The sequence below is a fragment of the Schistocerca nitens genome, unplaced genomic scaffold (assembly GCF_023898315.1).
Source record: "Schistocerca nitens isolate TAMUIC-IGC-003100 unplaced genomic scaffold, iqSchNite1.1 HiC_scaffold_385, whole genome shotgun sequence".
In the NCBI taxonomy this organism is placed as follows: domain Eukaryota; kingdom Metazoa; phylum Arthropoda; class Insecta; order Orthoptera; family Acrididae; genus Schistocerca; species Schistocerca nitens.
The window spans coordinates 1,049,392-1,068,571 of NW_026045919.1; the positions used below are offsets into that span (position 1 = coordinate 1,049,392).

At 49.1% G+C, this 19,180-nt stretch overlaps 6 non-coding genes across 6 annotated transcripts; all 6 read left to right on the forward strand.

Annotated features, from left to right (window-relative positions):
• Positions 1–4,393: 4,393 nt before the first annotated feature.
• On the forward strand, positions 4,394–4,465 carry Trnaf-gaa (transfer RNA phenylalanine (anticodon GAA)). The gene has a single exon. It is a non-coding gene; the product is annotated as a tRNA-Phe (tRNA).
• A 536-nt stretch (positions 4,466–5,001) lies between these two features.
• On the forward strand, positions 5,002–5,074 carry Trnak-uuu (transfer RNA lysine (anticodon UUU)). The gene has a single exon. It is a non-coding gene; the product is annotated as a tRNA-Lys (tRNA).
• Positions 5,075–5,211: 137 nt separating this feature from the next.
• On the forward strand, positions 5,212–5,293 carry Trnas-cga (transfer RNA serine (anticodon CGA)). The gene has a single exon. It is a non-coding gene; the product is annotated as a tRNA-Ser (tRNA).
• A 7,409-nt stretch (positions 5,294–12,702) lies between these two features.
• On the forward strand, positions 12,703–12,774 carry Trnaf-gaa (transfer RNA phenylalanine (anticodon GAA)). Its single transcript has one exon. It is a non-coding gene; the product is annotated as a tRNA-Phe (tRNA).
• A 536-nt stretch (positions 12,775–13,310) lies between these two features.
• On the forward strand, positions 13,311–13,383 carry Trnak-uuu (transfer RNA lysine (anticodon UUU)). Its single transcript has one exon. It is a non-coding gene; the product is annotated as a tRNA-Lys (tRNA).
• A 137-nt stretch (positions 13,384–13,520) lies between these two features.
• On the forward strand, positions 13,521–13,602 carry Trnas-cga (transfer RNA serine (anticodon CGA)). Its single transcript has one exon. It is a non-coding gene; the product is annotated as a tRNA-Ser (tRNA).
• Positions 13,603–19,180: the final 5,578 nt, after the last annotated feature.

Genomic DNA, 19,180 nt, shown 5'->3' on the forward strand with positions numbered 1-19,180 from the left:
ATCCTATTGGAAATTCAATGTTAGTGTTTTGGATGACGTCAGTCTTGTCGAACAGGTACATTTGTTGTGGCGCCAACTTCTTCAGAGCCGCCCACAGGCGTGTTCTACTGTCGCGTGGTGGCTCCGTCACGCTAAACCGGCTCTTCGTACTTTGCTCATAAATTACTGTCGTGACAAGGCCCATTGGGACATGATGACGGTTAATTTTTATCGCGATTGTTTACAGGATTTAATTACTCGGGTTACCGACCGCCCTGACCTCCTTCCCATGTTACGGAAAATTAAAACGCAGATTTTAAACCATCTGCATCGGAAGGCGCAGGGCTCTGTTGTCCGTAGCAGGCCTTTCGATCCCTCTTTGGAAGAACCACTATCATTGTATCATTTACGACGAGCCCGACTGCGGCGTGAAAAACTTTTATTCACGGACTGGATAACGCGTGACGGTCATAGAACTTCGGATCGTCGGGTGATTAAGGACGAAATTTACGATCACTACTCTAAACTCTTTCAATCTCAACCTTTGCATGACGCCTCCTTGCAGATGTTTTTACACGACCTGCCTTCAATTTTAACGCGTCAGGATAGACTTCTTTTAAATGAGCGTTTTACAGCTGCTGATGTTTCTGCCGCCGTTAAGGCTAGCCCGAAGGGAAAGGCACCTGGCATTGACGGAATTCCTGTGGAATTTTATGTGAAATTTTCCGCTCTTTTAACTGATACTTTCGTTGCCATTGTTAATGAAATACATAATGGTCTCGATGTGCCGGAAGACTTTTTAGAGGGGCTCATCGTCCTCATCCCGAAGACCACTGGCATCCAAAGTGCGGTGACTTTACGGCCGATTACTCTATTAAACGCCGATTATAAAATCATAGCACGCTGCTTTTCACACCGTTTGCGGCCGGCGTTGAAGACCGTCATTAGTCCTTCTCAATCGTGTGCAGTACCTGGACGGAATATATTTGATGCCGTCCTGGCGTATCGAGAATGTATCGCTTCTGCCTCGTCACGTCGTGGCGGCCGGGCTGCGATACTTTCCATTGATTTTCATAATGCATTCGATCGAATTAGTCACGACTACTTGCGGCGGGTCATGTATAAGTTTGGATTTGGTTTAAAATTCACGCATGTGATATCTAACCTTCTGAAATCGGCCACTTCCCGAATCCTTTTTCATGGCCAGGCCGGTGATGTCCTCAGGATGAACAGATCCGTCCGCCAAGGGTGCCCGCTTTCCATGGGCTTATTCGTTTTAGCGCTGGATCCTCTACTCCGTAAACTAACGAATGTTTGCCACGGTGTCCCGTTTGGTACGGGTTCGCTTGTCTGTCGGGCGTATGCGGATGACTTGGGAGTTTTTATCCAAAGTCCCGACGATATTGATTCGCTCCGTCTCATTCTTCACCAATTTGAATCGGCATCGGGTGCGGTTGTGAACCCCCGTAAGTCCATCTTGCTGCCGCTTACTGCGACCATGAGGGCTGTCCGTCGTGATTGGTATACCGTCAAGTTACGACATAAGATTCTCGGGATCCAGATGACGGCAAATGTACAACAAATGGCAGTGCTAAACTGGCGCGCGGTCTTATATTCTGTTCGAGCGGCGACTCAGGCTGCCGCCAAACGAAATTTGTCTTTGCTGGATAGAGTTTCGGTTGTTAATACCCAGATGTTGGCCAAGGCCTGGTACCTGGCTCAAGTTTTGCCGGTGCCGAAGGAGATCGAACGGGCCATCAAGCATGCTGTTTCTTGGCTGGTCTGGCGAGGCGAAATCTTTAAGGTCGCCTACAATATTTGCACGCTCCCGCCGGACAGGGGCGGCATCGGTCTGGTTGATTTTCCTTCCAAGTGTGCTGCCCTTTTGCTCCACCGAACTAACTGTGTAATAGCCCATGCGGGGCTTGGCCCCACGTCGGTACTCTTCGACCTTTACCGCCCTGCTTCTCTCCGCGCGCCTGTCTCTATCCAGGCTATCCCGTACAAATTGAATTTCGTTCGCCAGTACTTCCTCCACACTAGCTATCTGATAGGTGACGATCGGCGCAGGGGTAACGTCAGCGCGATCGCAGAGGCCCTCCGCGGAACTCCGCCGACTAACAAATGGGAGTTGAGGCTGCCGCAATACGATTGGCGGACGGTGTGGTCCAACATTTCCAGTAAATTGTTGACATCAGATGTTCGGGACACTTGGTATAAAGTTGTGAATCGCACCGTTGCCACGAATGCGAAACTCCACGCAATCAATCTCCTCCCGAGTGGCATCTGTGGGCGGTGCGCGGCTGAGGACACGATCGAACACCGTTTTGTGTGCCCCCAGTTTCACGAGGTATGGGCTGCCACCCGTGAGATGTTGGCGTTGATTAATAGGACTACCCCAAGTGCCATACAACCTTCGTATATCCTGGTTCCCGACTGGCGGCCGTATCCTGCCACCAAGAGAAACGCTACCGTGTGGATCGCCGCGCATGCAGCACATGCGATTTTCTCTCTCCGCCTCATGGATCGCTTGCAGTTTTTGACGTATCTTTGGGACTACTATGGACGGGAGCAACGAAATCCGCAGTGTGTTTCCAATTATGCCCGATTTTTAGATGTCCCTCTACGGACCGCCTTTACCAAATTACATATTTCTCTCCTGCCATGATTATGTACTTCCCATTCCACTGTTTCCTCTGGCGGAATGTGTGGAATGATATATTGTTCTAATTTTCTTGATGTATGACAGTTCATTTGTCTCACCGGCTCGACTTATCTTCCGCCATTTGGGCGGTTGTCCTTAGGATTGCCATATTGGCTCTTCTCTCCTGGATTGACGCTTGTTCCCTATTGCTGACCTTTACTTCATTTTTTGTGACTATTGCAGGACTGTCATTAACTTGTCCCTAAACTGTGTGACGGTGCTCAAAGATAATTTGCGTTGAAACGGTTGCCTCTTGGGCACGGAAATCAAACTTATCGAGAAGACGAAATATGTTTGTTGCTGCCGGAATTGCGTACACTTCCCCATTCCCGTGCGCCAGACATATTTGGCACGTTTAGTGTGGTTATTTGTTTGTGTTTTTCATTTCTATTTTATTTTGAGAGTCTCTATTTTTTGCCTTTCTATGGTAGCGGTGGGCCTCCGCTGCCTACTTGTGGTCATTGTCCTCCTAGAATGGTTTTTTATTTTGTGTTTCGCGTTTTCGTTCTTCCTTCCTCATGTTCTTTCCACACCTTCAGAGGACGTTATTTTTTTTTCGCAACATCGTTTTGGACATGTTTCCGCTGGCCACGATGGATCTTTGTTCTCCTAAAGGAACTCCATTAAAAAAAAAAAAAAAAAAAAAAAAAAGAAAAAAAAAGAAAAAAATAAAATTACATAAAAAAAAAGGCAATACTCTGTTACACAATAATACAGAGTACAACACACCACTCTTTCCGTTATTCCCCGTTTCTCGGGTTGGGACGGTGAGGGAGACACTGTGGCCAGGCCTCGGATTGCGACCCCTGCCCCCTTTGCCTCCACCGCCGCCCTGGCCTGATCTTGCAAGAAGGTATGTTTGGTTTAACAAAAAAAAAAAAAAAAAAGAGTGGTTAAGGCGTTTCTTTAAAAAAAAAAAAAAGTGGCCGAGTGGTTAAATCTAAAAAAAAAAAAAAAAAAGAGTGGTTAAGGCGTCTGACTAATAAAAAAAAAAAAAAAAGTGGTTAAGTAAAAAAAAAAAAAGAGTGGTTAAGGCGTAAAAAAAAATAAAAAAAAAAAAAAAAGAGTGGTTAAGGCGTCTGACTTGAAATCAGATTCCCTCTGGGAGCGTAGGTTCGAGTCCTGCCGACTGCGAAAATTTTCTCGCTCTCAGAAGAAGGACGTTCAGCTGCATCCTAGCGGTTGCGTCTCCACTAAACACGTGGATCGCCAGCAATGTGCAGGGTGCAGCGCTACAGTCGCGCCCAGAAGCCACAGCTCATCTCCTCGTCTCACAGCCGTCCACCAGGTGTCAGTGCAAGTGTCACCTCTCTGGGCAGTGCAGATGTGTCCATTTTAGCTTGCAGACGATGACGTGTAGCAATTTATGAGCTAGCGCAAGTCAAATGTTTTACCGTGTGTATCTGCTAGATGCTGCCTCTCACACGCTGGAGAGGCTCACTGCTTCTTGTGTCTCGTTCTTTGCACACGAGTTGCACGTGGCATCGATATAGCACAGGTTTTCTAGCGTCAGCGATGTCAATATTACATGAATCGAGTCGAAGTGTTTGCTTGTTACGATGATGGAAGCAGAAGAAATGTGTGTGGTACTTCACTGCATCTGCTGCTCGCCTTTCAGCGTCCCTGTGTCTTATCAGATGAAGATGACTGTGAAATTGGCGACGGGGCAGAGGTCAACGAAGACGTGCAAAACAGAGACGTTCAACGTCAGCCGAAATAGCTCAGTTGGGAGAGCGTTAGACTGAAGATCTAAAGGTCCCTGGTTCGACCCGGGTTTCGGCATGCATTCGTTTTGAAGCTGACGCCAATGGAATTGCTCTGAGTTTGTGATAATGTAACTACCGCCGAGAACAAAAATGACTCCCTCCTGTAGCTGTTCTGGTTGTCCAGTGCATGCCATAAGAGGAACACAGTAGGCAAATGCCTGGGAAGCAAGAAAATAAAAAAAGTCCTACCTATTGCGTTCCCTTTTTTGTGTCAGGACGTGAAGAACGTCTCCAACGGAACCGTGAAATGAGCGAAAACGTGGGAAACATTGCATTCGAAATGCTTGTGAATTTTCCAGTTGCCCAGTGAGTGTCGACAGAACACGTAAATCCTCTGCTCCAACGTATGAGACGTAACGATTGCTGCAATTTGTTCTTGCGTCATGTGTCAGCATTCTTCGATAGTCTGTTACGAGCTTAGCACGATAAGTTTGTAGACAGCATCCAGGCGACGTTTTATTAGTTACAGCTCCATGCAGCGAGTGCACAACAGTAAAGGACATGAGTCAATGTGCAGTTGTGTATCGTGGAAGCTTTACAAACGTCTTGTGAGCCCGGATAGCTCAGTCGGTAGAGCATTAGGCTTTTAACCTAAGGGTCCAGGGTTCAAGTCCCTGTCCGGGCGGAAATTTTAATACTTTGGTAGTGATTCGTCTAGTAGAGGTGGAAACACTACGGAGAAGAATGCAACTACGCCGTTTCCTGACACCACAGTGCTTTAAACGGTAGCAGTTGCATGTGTCGGCAGAACTCGCGCTACCGGCAGTCGTGGCCGAGTGGTTAAGGCGTCTGACTCGAAATCAGATTCCCTCTGGGAGCGTAGGTTCGAGTCCTACCGGCTGCGTGCGATTTTGCGTAAAGAGCAGCAAATATTTTCACACACGTGAACGCGGATGCAAACCAATGACGCCACTCTCAACAAGACGAAAATTTAAGAATACTGAGTTTCGCAACGGCCGCTGCTTCCTGTGGCTACCGGTTCACCTCGCACTGACGCTGGGACTGCAGAAAGCCGTCGCAGGCCCACGAGTGCGCTCCCGTCATTTTCTCGCGCCGACGCCGAGTTTGTGAGTACACAGATGTGCTTGGAAGTGTTGGACAGAGCGAACATTCATTTCTTTTTAAGAATCGTAATTCAGTCATTCGAGTGCGGCAAAAGCAATGGTGCAGCGTTTCTTTTGTTAAGATCTTGCAGCTACTTGCAAGTATGTCCACCGCTTAAGACGACAGAAAAGCAGCGTCAGCGGTGCGTCAGTGGGAAGTCGGTGAAGTCGCCATTGGAGCCATAAGCCAGTAATTACGACATGTGAATCACTCGCACACCACGCAGCTGTACGGTAGCTCAGTCGGTAGAGCGTTAGGTTTTCAACCAAAGGGTGTTGGGTTCAAGCCCCTGTCTGGGCGAAAATTAATACACTTTCGTAACGGCTAATGTGCTGGCAATGGAAACACTAGAGAAAAGAGTGAGGCCACGCCGCTTTCTGCCATCGGATTGCTTCTAAAGATGTCACTTTCACTTGTCGGAAGACGATATTGCCACAGGCAGTCGTGGCCGAGTGGTTGCGGCGAGCGGACGTGTGTTGGGCTCGTGCCTGCTGCTGCCTTCGTGTGCTGCAGGCGGTGTCTTCGTCGTGTGTTTGGTGCTGCGCCTCGCAGCGTTCTCTCTTCTCTTCTAGTTCCTGTAAGTTTATTGACGCATTATTATGAACCGTGCTAACTCCGTACAGTGTGTTTTTGATAGGAACGCGGCTAGGCCGTCGCCTTTTGATGTACACGAATGGGTATTTTCGGAATTGCGTATTCCCGAATCTGATTTGGTCGGCATCCAGCTTGATTTTATTCAAAACTCTGTCTTTTTGAAACTTCCGAACGAGGATTTTGTCGATAAGCTAGTTACCGAAAGTGGTGGCGTTAAGAAATTCAAGCACGTGGACGGTGCTTTGTCTGACGTGTTGATACTGCCGGCAGGCTTCGGCATTCGAAGTGTGAAGGTTTATAATGTTCCTTTTGAGTGCCCAAATGAGGCCATTGCTCGTAAACTTGGCGAATTTGGCACCGTTCTTAGTGTGGAGAATGATGTGTGGCCTGCAGGTTTTAGGTATCGGGTTCTGAGTGGTGTTCGGACAGTACGTGTAGATTTAAAGAAACATATCCCGTCGTATCTGATCATTGCTGGCACGCGAGCTTTCCTCAGCTATAGTGGGCAGCCGCAGACGTGTTCTGTGTGTGGCAAAACAGATCATTTACGACAAACCTGCACTTTACGCAGGCCGGCGCAGCTACCGCGCGAAGCTGTTGTCAACACCACGTATGCAGGCGCGTTGGTTGGACCCCCCTCGCTCGCCCCGACCGACCGACAGGCTTCCGCCGCTCCTGCGGCTGTGGCTCCTGTGTCCGATGTTGTGACTCAGCCGACAGTTGTCGTGCCCCCGGTTGTGTCGGAACAAAGTTTACCTGCCGAACGCACCCCTCGCGAAGTCAGTATCGCTGATTTGTCAGCCGTCAGTGTTCCGGATGTGCCTGTTAGGGAGTTTTCTGAAATGTTGGTCGAGTCCCCTCCTGTGTCCGATAATGTGACTCTGCCGACAGTTGTCGTGCCCCCGGTTGTGTCGGAACAAAGTTTATCTACCGAACAGACCCCTCGCGAAGTCGGTCTTGCTGATTTGTCAGCTGTCAGTGTCCCGACCGTGCCTGTTGGGGAGTCTTCTGAAATGTTGGTCGAGTCGCCCCGGCCGATTACCGTCCCCGCCCCGCCGACAGACAAGCGGAAATTGCCGACACAACCCGGCCTGTCCACTTCTGGTGAGGCGGATGCTAGCAGCGCTGAAAGCGAGGTGTCTCAAGTTTCCACCCAGTCCGCCCCTACCGATCCCAAACCGAAGCGTAGGCGGTCTAAGAAACGTTCGAAAACGGCGCCCACTGAGGGCGACGGCGTTTCCTTCGAACAGGCCGTTGAGGGATTAACGGACTCCTTGGTTCAAGAGCGTCGCGAAGCACCTTTCGTGCACGGTCCGCCTGTGTCAGTGCCCCCCGCCCCCGCTTCCCGGGCCGTCCCGGACGCCGTACCTTCTCCTGCGGACACCATGCAGTGGTCTGAGGATGTGGAGGAAGATCATTTCTTCTAGTTCCGCTTAAGTTACAGAGTCCATCCTGACGCGTGCATTCCACCAGTTACGCGTCCTCACACTTAATGTTAATCAAATCCGCAGTGTCCGTAAAATTGACGCCCTTTTACATTTTTTGCAATCTGCTCGTTGTGATGTGGTTTTCCTTCAAGAACTTACAGCTGACGTTGTCCCGCACCTTACTGCCTATAATGTTATTCTTAATATTGATCCGGAAACGACCATTGGTACGGCTATTTTAATCGCGCCCGGTTTAGAGTATAAACACGTAGAAATTTTACCAAATGGACGAGGGTTGGCATGTGTCATCTGCGACATATTTTTTGTTAACGTGTACGCCCCCTCTGGAACTCACAACAAACGTCTGAGGGATACTTTTTTCAATCATGATTTATGTCAGTTCTTCCATCGAAACCACCGACGGATCATCTTAGGCGGTGATTTTAATTGTGTCTTGCGTGTTGCCGACCAGGAACCGACGGCACATAAGTGTCTAGCACTGCAAACTTTAGTTGACACTTTTAAACTTGAGGACACGTGGCTTCGTTTTAGTCCGACTGCTACAGGTTTTACTTATTTTTATCCTACTGGGCATAGTAGGTTGGATAGAATTTATGTCTCGTCGGACCTTACTGCACAAATCTTGCAGGCCGAAGTTGCCCCCGTCGTTTTTTCGGATCATTGTGGTTATTTGTGTGCTTTTAATGTCCCGTCTGTTCGCCCGGACCGTACGCGATCCTATTGGAAATTCAATGTTAGTGTTTTGGATGACGTCAGTCTTGTCGAACAGGTACATTTGTTGTGGCGCCAACTTCTTCAGAGCCGCCCACAGGCGTGTTCTACTGTCGCGTGGTGGCTCCGTCACGCTAAACCGGCTCTTCGTACTTTGCTCATAAATTACTGTCGTGACAAGGCCCATTGGGACATGATGACGGTTAATTTTTATCGCGATTGTTTACAGGATTTAATTACTCGGGTTACCGACCGCCCTGACCTCCTTCCCATGTTACGGAAAATTAAAACGCAGATTTTAAACCATCTGCATCGGAAGGCGCAGGGCTCTGTTGTCCGTAGCAGGCCTTTCGATCCCTCTTTGGAAGAACCACTATCATTGTATCATTTACGACGAGCCCGACTGCGGCGTGAAAAACTTTTATTCACGGACTGGATAACGCGTGACGGTCATAGAACTTCGGATCGTCGGGTGATTAAGGACGAAATTTACGATCACTACTCTAAACTCTTTCAATCTCAACCTTTGCATGACGCCTCCTTGCAGATGTTTTTACACGACCTGCCTTCAATTTTAACGCGTCAGGATAGACTTCTTTTAAATGAGCGTTTTACAGCTGCTGATGTTTCTGCCGCCGTTAAGGCTAGCCCGAAGGGAAAGGCACCTGGCATTGACGGAATTCCTGTGGAATTTTATGTGAAATTTTCCGCTCTTTTAACTGATACTTTCGTTGCCATTGTTAATGAAATACATAATGGTCTCGATGTGCCGGAAGACTTTTTAGAGGGGCTCATCGTCCTCATCCCGAAGACCACTGGCATCCAAAGTGCGGTGACTTTACGGCCGATTACTCTATTAAACGCCGATTATAAAATCATAGCACGCTGCTTTTCACACCGTTTGCGGCCGGCGTTGAAGACCGTCATTAGTCCTTCTCAATCGTGTGCAGTACCTGGACGGAATATATTTGATGCCGTCCTGGCGTATCGAGAATGTATCGCTTCTGCCTCGTCACGTCGTGGCGGCCGGGCTGCGATACTTTCCATTGATTTTCATAATGCATTCGATCGAATTAGTCACGACTACTTGCGGCGGGTCATGTATAAGTTTGGATTTGGTTTAAAATTCACGCATGTGATATCTAACCTTCTGAAATCGGCCACTTCCCGAATCCTTTTTCATGGCCAGGCCGGTGATGTCCTCAGGATGAACAGATCCGTCCGCCAAGGGTGCCCGCTTTCCATGGGCTTATTCGTTTTAGCGCTGGATCCTCTACTCCGTAAACTAACGAATGTTTGCCACGGTGTCCCGTTTGGTACGGGTTCGCTTGTCTGTCGGGCGTATGCGGATGACTTGGGAGTTTTTATCCAAAGTCCCGACGATATTGATTCGCTCCGTCTCATTCTTCACCAATTTGAATCGGCATCGGGTGCGGTTGTGAACCCCCGTAAGTCCATCTTGCTGCCGCTTACTGCGACCATGAGGGCTGTCCGTCGTGATTGGTATACCGTCAAGTTACGACATAAGATTCTCGGGATCCAGATGACGGCAAATGTACAACAAATGGCAGTGCTAAACTGGCGCGCGGTCTTATATTCTGTTCGAGCGGCGACTCAGGCTGCCGCCAAACGAAATTTGTCTTTGCTGGATAGAGTTTCGGTTGTTAATACCCAGATGTTGGCCAAGGCCTGGTACCTGGCTCAAGTTTTGCCGGTGCCGAAGGAGATCGAACGGGCCATCAAGCATGCTGTTTCTTGGCTGGTCTGGCGAGGCGAAATCTTTAAGGTCGCCTACAATATTTGCACGCTCCCGCCGGACAGGGGCGGCATCGGTCTGGTTGATTTTCCTTCCAAGTGTGCTGCCCTTTTGCTCCACCGAACTAACTGTGTAATAGCCCATGCGGGGCTTGGCCCCACGTCGGTACTCTTCGACCTTTACCGCCCTGCTTCTCTCCGCGCGCCTGTCTCTATCCAGGCTATCCCGTACAAATTGAATTTCGTTCGCCAGTACTTCCTCCACACTAGCTATCTGATAGGTGACGATCGGCGCAGGGGTAACGTCAGCGCGATCGCAGAGGCCCTCCGCGGAACTCCGCCGACTAACAAATGGGAGTTGAGGCTGCCGCAATACGATTGGCGGACGGTGTGGTCCAACATTTCCAGTAAATTGTTGACATCAGATGTTCGGGACACTTGGTATAAAGTTGTGAATCGCACCGTTGCCACGAATGCGAAACTCCACGCAATCAATCTCCTCCCGAGTGGCATCTGTGGGCGGTGCGCGGCTGAGGACACGATCGAACACCGTTTTGTGTGCCCCCAGTTTCACGAGGTATGGGCTGCCACCCGTGAGATGTTGGCGTTGATTAATAGGACTACCCCAAGTGCCATACAACCTTCGTATATCCTGGTTCCCGACTGGCGGCCGTATCCTGCCACCAAGAGAAACGCTACCGTGTGGATCGCCGCGCATGCAGCACATGCGATTTTCTCTCTCCGCCTCATGGATCGCTTGCAGTTTTTGACGTATCTTTGGGACTACTATGGACGGGAGCAACGAAATCCGCAGTGTGTTTCCAATTATGCCCGATTTTTAGATGTCCCTCTACGGACCGCCTTTACCAAATTACATATTTCTCTCCTGCCATGATTATGTACTTCCCATTCCACTGTTTCCTCTGGCGGAATGTGTGGAATGATATATTGTTCTAATTTTCTTGATGTATGACAGTTCATTTGTCTCACCGGCTCGACTTATCTTCCGCCATTTGGGCGGTTGTCCTTAGGATTGCCATATTGGCTCTTCTCTCCTGGATTGACGCTTGTTCCCTATTGCTGACCTTTACTTCATTTTTTGTGACTATTGCAGGACTGTCATTAACTTGTCCCTAAACTGTGTGACGGTGCTCAAAGATAATTTGCGTTGAAACGGTTGCCTCTTGGGCACGGAAATCAAACTTATCGAGAAGACGAAATATGTTTGTTGCTGCCGGAATTGCGTACACTTCCCCATTCCCGTGCGCCAGACATATTTGGCACGTTTAGTGTGGTTATTTGTTTGTGTTTTTCATTTCTATTTTATTTTGAGAGTCTCTATTTTTTGCCTTTCTATGGTAGCGGTGGGCCTCCGCTGCCTACTTGTGGTCATTGTCCTCCTAGAATGGTTTTTTATTTTGTGTTTCGCGTTTTCGTTCTTCCTTCCTCATGTTCTTTCCACACCTTCAGAGGACGTTATTTTTTTTTCGCAACATCGTTTTGGACATGTTTCCGCTGGCCACGATGGATCTTTGTTCTCCTAAAGGAACTCCATTAAAAAAAAAAAAAAAAAAAAAAAAAAAGAAAAAAAAAGAAAAAAATAAAATTACATAAAAAAAAAGCAATACTCTGTTACACAATAATACAGAGTACAACACACCACTCTTTCCGTTATTCCCCGTTTCTCGGGTTGGGACGGTGAGGGAGACACTGTGGCCAGGCCTCGGATTGCGACCCCTGCCCCCTTTGCCTCCACCGCCGCCCTGGCCTGATCTTGCAAGAAGGTATGTTTGGTTTAACAAAAAAAAAAAAAAAAAAGAGTGGTTAAGGCGTTTCTTTAAAAAAAAAAAAAAGTGGCCGAGTGGTTAAATCTAAAAAAAAAAAAAAAAAAAGAGTGGTTAAGGCGTCTGACTAATAAAAAAAAAAAAAAAAGTGGTTAAGTAAAAAAAAAAAAAAGAGTGGTTAAGGCGTAAAAAAAAATAAAAAAAAAAAAAAGAGTGGTTAAGGCGTCTGACTTGAAATCAGATTCCCTCTGGGAGCGTAGGTTCGAGTCCTGCCGACTGCGAAAATTTTCTCGCTCTCAGAAGAAGGACGTTCAGCTGCATCCTAGCGGTTGCGTCTCCACTAAACACGTGGATCGCCAGCAATGTGCAGGGTGCAGCGCTACAGTCGCGCCCAGAAGCCACAGCTCATCTCCTCGTCTCACAGCCGTCCACCAGGTGTCAGTGCAAGTGTCACCTCTCTGGGCAGTGCAGATGTGTCCATTTTAGCTTGCAGACGATGACGTGTAGCAATTTATGAGCTAGCGCAAGTCAAATGTTTTACCGTGTGTATCTGCTAGATGCTGCCTCTCACACGCTGGAGAGGCTCACTGCTTCTTGTGTCTCGTTCTTTGCACACGAGTTGCACGTGGCATCGATATAGCACAGGTTTTCTAGCGTCAGCGATGTCAATATTACATGAATCGAGTCGAAGTGTTTGCTTGTTACGATGATGGAAGCAGAAGAAATGTGTGTGGTACTTCACTGCATCTGCTGCTCGCCTTTCAGCGTCCCTGTGTCTTATCAGATGAAGATGACTGTGAAATTGGCGACGGGGCAGAGGTCAACGAAGACGTGCAAAACAGAGACGTTCAACGTCAGCCGAAATAGCTCAGTTGGGAGAGCGTTAGACTGAAGATCTAAAGGTCCCTGGTTCGACCCGGGTTTCGGCATGCATTCGTTTTGAAGCTGACGCCAATGGAATTGCTCTGAGTTTGTGATAATGTAACTACCGCCGAGAACAAAAATGACTCCCTCCTGTAGCTGTTCTGGTTGTCCAGTGCATGCCATAAGAGGAACACAGTAGGCAAATGCCTGGGAAGCAAGAAAATAAAAAAAGTCCTACCTATTGCGTTCCCTTTTTTGTGTCAGGACGTGAAGAACGTCTCCAACGGAACCGTGAAATGAGCGAAAACGTGGGAAACATTGCATTCGAAATGCTTGTGAATTTTCCAGTTGCCCAGTGAGTGTCGACAGAACACGTAAATCCTCTGCTCCAACGTATGAGACGTAACGATTGCTGCAATTTGTTCTTGCGTCATGTGTCAGCATTCTTCGATAGTCTGTTACGAGCTTAGCACGATAAGTTTGTAGACAGCATCCAGGCGACGTTTTATTAGTTACAGCTCCATGCAGCGAGTGCACAACAGTAAAGGACATGAGTCAATGTGCAGTTGTGTATCGTGGAAGCTTTACAAACGTCTTGTGAGCCCGGATAGCTCAGTCGGTAGAGCATTAGGCTTTTAACCTAAGGGTCCAGGGTTCAAGTCCCTGTCCGGGCGGAAATTTTAATACTTTGGTAGTGATTCGTCTAGTAGAGGTGGAAACACTACGGAGAAGAATGCAACTACGCCGTTTCCTGACACCACAGTGCTTTAAACGGTAGCAGTTGCATGTGTCGGCAGAACTCGCGCTACCGGCAGTCGTGGCCGAGTGGTTAAGGCGTCTGACTCGAAATCAGATTCCCTCTGGGAGCGTAGGTTCGAGTCCTACCGGCTGCGTGCGATTTTGCGTAAAGAGCAGCAAATATTTTCACACACGTGAACGCGGATGCAAACCAATGACGCCACTCTCAACAAGACGAAAATTTAAGAATACTGAGTTTCGCAACGGCCGCTGCTTCCTGTGGCTACCGGTTCACCTCGCACTGACGCTGGGACTGCAGAAAGCCGTCGCAGGCCCACGAGTGCGCTCCCGTCATTTTCTCGCGCCGACGCCGAGTTTGTGAGTACACAGATGTGCTTGGAAGTGTTGGACAGAGCGAACATTCATTTCTTTTTAAGAATCGTAATTCAGTCATTCGAGTGCGGCAAAAGCAATGGTGCAGCGTTTCTTTTGTTAAGATCTTGCAGCTACTTGCAAGTATGTCCACCGCTTAAGACGACAGAAAAGCAGCGTCAGCGGTGCGTCAGTGGGAAGTCGGTGAAGTCGCCATTGGAGCCATAAGCCAGTAATTACGACATGTGAATCACTCGCACACCACGCAGCTGTACGGTAGCTCAGTCGGTAGAGCGTTAGGTTTTCAACCAAAGGGTGTTGGGTTCAAGCCCCTGTCTGGGCGAAAATTAATACACTTTCGTAACGGCTAATGTGCTGGCAATGGAAACACTAGAGAAAAGAGTGAGGCCACGCCGCTTTCTGCCATCGGATTGCTTCTAAAGATGTCACTTTCACTTGTCGGAAGACGATATTGCCACAGGCAGTCGTGGCCGAGTGGTTGCGGCGAGCGGACGTGTGTTGGGCTCGTGCCTGCTGCTGCCTTCGTGTGCTGCAGGCGGTGTCTTCGTCGTGTGTTTGGTGCTGCGCCTCGCAGCGTTCTCTCTTCTCTTCTAGTTCCTGTAAGTTTATTGACGCATTATTATGAACCGTGCTAACTCCGTACAGTGTGTTTTTGATAGGAACGCGGCTAGGCCGTCGCCTTTTGATGTACACGAATGGGTATTTTCGGAATTGCGTATTCCCGAATCTGATTTGGTCGGCATCCAGCTTGATTTTATTCAAAACTCTGTCTTTTTGAAACTTCCGAACGAGGATTTTGTCGATAAGCTAGTTACCGAAAGTGGTGGCGTTAAGAAATTCAAGCACGTGGACGGTGCTTTGTCTGACGTGTTGATACTGCCGGCAGGCTTCGGCATTCGAAGTGTGAAGGTTTATAATGTTCCTTTTGAGTGCCCAAATGAGGCCATTGCTCGTAAACTTGGCGAATTTGGCACCGTTCTTAGTGTGGAGAATGATGTGTGGCCTGCAGGTTTTAGGTATCGGGTTCTGAGTGGTGTTCGGACAGTACGTGTAGATTTAAAGAAACATATCCCGTCGTATCTGATCATTGCTGGCACGCGAGCTTTCCTCAGCTATAGTGGGCAGCCGCAGACGTGTTCTGTGTGTGGCAAAACAGATCATTTACGACAAACCTGCACTTTACGCAGGCCGGCGCAGCTACCGCGCGAAGCTGTTGTCAACACCACGTATGCAGGCGCGTTGGTTGGACCCCCCTCGCTCGCCCCGACCGACCGACAGGCTTCCGCCGCTCCTGCGGCTGTGGCTCCTGTGTCCGATGTTGTGACTCAGCCGACAGTTGTCGTGCCCCCGGTTGTGTCGGAACAAAGTTTACCTGCCGAACGCACCCCTCGCGAAGTCAGTATCGCTGATTTGTCAGCCGTCAGTGTTCCGGATGTGCCTGTTAGGGAGTTTTCTGAAATGTTGGTCGAGTCCCCTCCTGTGTCCGATAATGTGACTCTGCCGACAGTTGTCGTGCCCCCGGTTGTGTCGGAACAAAGTTTATCTACCGAACAGACCCCTCGCGAAGTCGGTCTTGCTGATTTGTCAGCTGTCAGTGTCCCGACCGTGCCTGTTGGGGAGTCTTCTGAAATGTTGGTCGAGTCGCCCCGGCCGATTACCGTCCCCGCCCCGCCGACAGACAAGCGGAAATTGCCGACACAACCCGGCCTGTCCACTTCTGGTGAGGCGGATGCTAGCAGCGCTGAAAGCGAGGTGTCTCAAGTTTCCACCCAGTCCGCCCCTACCGATCCCAAACCGAAGCGTAGGCGGTCTAAGAAACGTTCGAAAACGGCGCCCACTGAGGGCGACGGCGTTTCCTTCGAACAGGCCGTTGAGGGATTAACGGACTCCTTGGTTCAAGAGCGTCGCGAAGCACCTTTCGTGCACGGTCCGCCTGTGTCAGTGCCCCCCGCCCCCGCTTCCCGGGCCGTCCCGGACGCCGTACCTTCTCCTGCGGACACCATGCAGTGGTCTGAGGATGTGGAGGAAGATCATTTCTTCTAGTTCCGCTTAAGTTACAGAGTCCATCCTGACGCGTGCATTCCACCAGTTACGCGTCCTCACACTTAATGTTAATCAAATCCGCAGTGTCCGTAAAATTGACGCCCTTTTACATTTTTTGCAATCTGCTCGTTGTGATGTGGTTTTCCTTCAAGAACTTACAGCTGACGTTGTCCCGCACCTTACTGCCTATAATGTTATTCTTAATATTGATCCGGAAACGACCATTGGTACGGCTATTTTAATCGCGCCCGGTTTAGAGTATAAACACGTAGAAATTTTACCAAATGGACGAGGGTTGGCATGTGTCATCTGCGACATATTTTTTGTTAACGTGTACGCCCCCTCTGGAACTCACAACAAACGTCTGAGGGATACTTTTTTCAATCATGATTTATGTCAGTTCTTCCATCGAAACCACCGACGGATCATCTTAGGCGGTGATTTTAATTGTGTCTTGCGTGTTGCCGACCAGGAACCGACGGCACATAAGTGTCTAGCACTGCAAACTTTAGTTGACACTTTTAAACTTGAGGACACGTGGCTTCGTTTTAGTCCGACTGCTACAGGTTTTACTTATTTTTATCCTACTGGGCATAGTAGGTTGGATAGAATTTATGTCTCGTCGGACCTTACTGCACAAATCTTGCAGGCCGAAGTTGCCCCCGTCGTTTTTTCGGATCATTGTGGTTATTTGTGTGCTTTTAATGTCCCGTCTGTTCGCCCGGACCGTACGCGATCCTATTGGAAATTCAATGTTAGTGTTTTGGATGACGTCAGTCTTGTCGAACAGGTACATTTGTTGTGGCGCCAACTTCTTCAGAGCCGCCCACAGGCGTGTTCTACTGTCGCGTGGTGGCTCCGTCACGCTAAACCGGCTCTTCGTACTTTGCTCATAAATTACTGTCGTGACAAGGCCCATTGGGACATGATGACGGTTAATTTTTATCGCGATTGTTTACAGGATTTAATTACTCGGGTTACCGACCGCCCTGACCTCCTTCCCATGTTACGGAAAATTAAAACGCAGATTTTAAACCATCTGCATCGGAAGGCGCAGGGCTCTGTTGTCCGTAGCAGGCCTTTCGATCCCTCTTTGGAAGAACCACTATCATTGTATCATTTACGACGAGCCCGACTGCGGCGTGAAAAACTTTTATTCACGGACTGGATAACGCGTGACGGTCATAGAACTTCGGATCGTCGGGTGATTAAGGACGAAATTTACGATCACTACTCTAAACTCTTTCAATCTCAACCTTTGCATGACGCCTCCTTGCAGATGTTTTTACACGACCTGCCTTCAATTTTAACGCGTCAGGATAGACTTCTTTTAAATGAGCGTTTTACAGCTGCTGATGTTTCTGCCGCCGTTAAGGCTAGCCCGAAGGGAAAGGCACCTGGCATTGACGGAATTCCTGTGGAATTTTATGTGAAATTTTCCGCTCTTTTAACTGATACTTTCGTTGCCATTGTTAATGAAATACATAATGGTCTCGATGTGCCGGAAGACTTTTTAGAGGGGCTCATCGTCCTCATCCCGAAGACCACTGGCATCCAAAGTGCGGTGACTTTACGGCCGATTACTCTATTAAACGCCGATTATAAAATCATAGCACGCTGCTTTTCACACCGTTTGCGGCCGGCGTTGAAGACCGTCATTAGTCCTTCTCAATCGTGTGCAGTACCTGGACGGAATATATTTGATGCCGTCCTGGCGTATCGAGAATGTATCGCTTCTGCCTCGTCACGTCGTGGCGGCCGGGCTGCGATACTTTCCATTGATTTTCATAATGCATTCGATCGAATTAGTCACGACTACTTGCGGCGGGTCATGTATAAGTTTGGATTTGGTTTAAAATTCACGCATGTGATATCTAACCTTCTGAAATCGGCCACTTCCCGAATCCTTTTTCATGGCCAGGCCGGTGATGTCCTCAGGATGAACAGATCCGTCCGCCAAGGGTGCCCGCTTTCCATGGGCTTATTCGTTTTAGCGCTGGATCCTCTACTCCGTAAACTAACGAATGTTTGCCACGGTGTCCCGTTTGGTACGGGTTCGCTTGTCTGTCGGGCGTATGCGGATGACTTGGGAGTTTTTATCCAAAGTCCCGACGATATTGATTCGCTCCGTCTCATTCTTCACCAATTTGAATCGGCATCGGGTGCGGTTGTGAACCCCCGTAAGTCCATCTTGCTGCCGCTTACTGCGACCATGAGGGCTGTCCGTCGTGATTGGTATACCGTCAAGTTACGACATAAGATTCTCGGGATCCAGATGACGGCAAATGTACAACAAATGGCAGTGCTAAACTGGCGCGCGGTCTTATATTCTGTTCGAGCGGCGACTCAGGCTGCCGCCAAACGAAATTTGTCTTTGCTGGATAGAGTTTCGGTTGTTAATACCCAGATGTTGGCCAAGGCCTGGTACCTGGCTCAAGTTTTGCCGGTGCCGAAGGAGATCGAACGGGCCATCAAGCATGCTGTTTCTTGGCTGGTCTGGCGAGGCGAAATCTTTAAGGTCGCCTACAATATTTGCACGCTCCCGCCGGACAGGGGCGGCATCGGTCTGGTTGATTTTCCTTCCAAGTGTGCTGCCCTTTTGCTCCACCGAACTAACTGTGTAATAGCCCATGCGGGGCTTGGCCCCACGTCGGTACTCTTCGACCTTTACCGCCCTGCTTCTCTCCGCGCGCCTGTCTCTATCCAGGCTATCCCGTACAAATTGAATTTCGTTCGCCAGTACTTCCTCCACACTAGCTATCTGATAGGTGACGATCGGCGCAGGGGTAACGTCAGCGCGATCGCAGAGGCCCTCCGCGGAACTCCGCCGACTAACAAATGGGAGTTGAGGCTGCCGCAATACGATTGGCGGACGGTGTGGTCCAACATTTCCAGTAAATTGTTGACATCAGATGTTCGGGACACTTGGTATAAAGTTGTGAATCGCACCGTTGCCACGAATGCGAAACTCCACGCAATCAATCTCCTCCCGAGTGGCATCTGTGGGCGGTGCGCGGCTGAGGACACGATCGAACACCGTTTTGTGTGCCCCCAGTTTCACGAGGTATGGGCTGCCACCCGTGAGATGTTGGCGTTGATTAATAGGACTACCCCAAGTGCCATACAACCTTCGTATATCCTGGTTCCCGACTGGCGGCCGTATCCTGCCACCAAGAGAAACGCTACCGTGTGGATCGCCGCGCATGCAGCACATGCGATTTTCTCTCTCCGCCTCATGGATCGCTTGCAGTTTTTGACGTATCTTTGGGACTACTATGGACGGGAGCAACGAAATCC